This window comes from Panthera pardus, unplaced genomic scaffold (assembly GCF_024362965.1).
Source record: "Panthera pardus isolate Hobbes unplaced genomic scaffold, ASM2436296v1 HiC_scaffold_8, whole genome shotgun sequence".
Classification (NCBI taxonomy): Eukaryota; Metazoa; Chordata; class Mammalia; order Carnivora; family Felidae; genus Panthera; species Panthera pardus.
In genome coordinates, this window is record NW_026527013.1 from 98,189,917 (window position 1) to 98,192,259 (window position 2,343).

Consider the following 2,343-nt stretch of genomic DNA (forward strand, 5'->3'; position numbering starts at 1 on the left):
AAAGATAAGACCAGCAATCGGTGAAATAAAAAACAGAGTTAAAGAAAGTACATCCATTGTATAGAATGTTATTCAGTCATAAAAAATAATGAAGTCCTGATCCATCCTACACTGTGGATGCACCTTGAAAATACTATGCTAAGTGAAAGAAGTCTGACACAAAAGGCCACATATTGTGTGATTCCATTTATATGAAATAGCAAGAAGAGGGAAATGCACAGAGAAAGCAGATTAGTACTTACCAGTGACTGAGGGTAATGAAAGGGTAATAATGGTAGTAACAGCTTAATGGGTATGGGTTTCCTTTTGGGGTTATGAAAATGTTCTAGCATTTGATAGTGGCGATGGTTACACAACACTGGGAACATATTAAATGCCTCTGAACTGCATACTTTAAAATGGTTAAAATGGTGAGTTTTATGTTATGTGAATTTTACAGTAAAAATTTAAATAAAGGGGGCACCTGGGTGGCTCAGTCTGTTAAGCGTTGGACTTTGGCTCAGGTCATGATCTTGTGGTTCATGGATTGGAGCCCCACATCTGGCTCTATGCCTGGAGCCTGTTTCCAATTCTGTGTCTCCCTCTCTCTGCCCCTTCCCCACTCGTGCTCTGTCTCTCTCTGTCTCTCAAAAATAAATAAACATTAAAAAAATTTTTTTTAATAAATCTTTAAAAAAATTAAATAGAGAGGGCAAAACATTCAAAAGTTGATAATTGAAAATACTAATAAAATTCATAAATGCCTAGTAAGACCCACAAGGAGAGAGGGATTAAAAATTCTAAATATGAGGAATGAAGACCAGAATATTACCACAGGTCTTAAATATATTTTTAAAAATAGAAGCATATTTTGAACTACTTTATTCCACCATATTTACAAATTTAGATGAAAATAGTGAATTCTTAAAATTGCAAAAAAACATACAAGAAAAAACAAAATCTCAATGTTTTTATATTTATTAAAGAAATCGAATCTATAATTTAGTCTTCAGTCCTAAATAGCTTCATGAATGAATCTTGCAAACACTTAAAGAAGAAAAAATACTAATTTTTATATAAACTCCCACAGAATAGAAAAACTCTTTCTCAACTCTTTTACAAGCCAACAAAATATTAATACTAAAACCTGACAATTTATTACAAGAAAGGAAAATTAAAATTACAGTCAATATTTATCATGAATATGGACATTAATATCTTAAAGAATTACCCAGTTGAATCCACTATATATAAACAGATAATATATTACGACCAAGTGAAGTTTACACCCAGTATACAAGTTTGGCTTGGAGCTTTAAATCAGTAGTACAGGGGCGCCTGGGTGGCTCAGTCCGTTGAGCGTCCAACTAAGGCTCAGGTCATGATCTCACGGTCCGTGAGTTCGAGCCCCGCGTCGGGCTCTATGCTGACAGCTCAGAGCCTGGAGCCTGCTTCAGGTTCTGTGTCTCCCTCTCTCTTTGACCCTCCCCCGTTCATGCTCTGTCTCTCTCTGTCTCAAAAATAAATAAAACATTAAAAAAAATTTTTTAAAAATCAATCGTACAATTGATGGGATAAAAAAATAAATAATCTCAATAAACGCAGAAAAATATTTTTAAAAATTCAATATTCTTTTGTAACTAAAAAAGACTCCTAATAAGTTAAAAATGGAATGAAAGTGTTTTAAGAGCAGTAATCAAAAGGGAAATTATAGCAAACATCATATTTGATGAGAAATTGAAAGCTTTGCCTGGTGATTGACAGAGAGACAAGGAAACTCATTATTATCACCTATATGCCATATTAAACTAGAGCAAGGGATGCCTGGGTGGCTCAGTCGGTTAAGTATCCCACTCTGGCCATCTGCTCAGGTCATGATCTCACTATTTGTGAGATGGAGCCCCAAGTGGGGCTTTGCACTGGTAGCACGAAACCTGCTTGGGATTTTCTCTCTCTCTCTGCCCCTTCCCCGCTCACATTTTCTCTCACTCCCTGTCTCTCTCTGTCTCTCTCTCTCAAAATAAACAAATAAACTTAACAAAATATTAAACTAGAGCAAATAAATAAATAAATCCAAGTTTGGAAAAGAAAATCTGGAACATGCATTATTAATGATTAGAAGACTCATATTTTAATAATGTTCATGCTCCCCTTTGAATGTATACATTCAAGGCAATCCCAATAAAAATCCTAGCAAAATTTTGTAGTAATTGACAAGCAGATTCTAAATTTAAATAGAAGTGCAAAGAGAGAGAAGTAGCCATAAAAATTTTGAGGAAGAAGAGATTTGGAGGATTTTACTACCTAAAATCAAGACTTACTATAAATCTATCATAATTAAAACAATCTGATATTGGTACGATT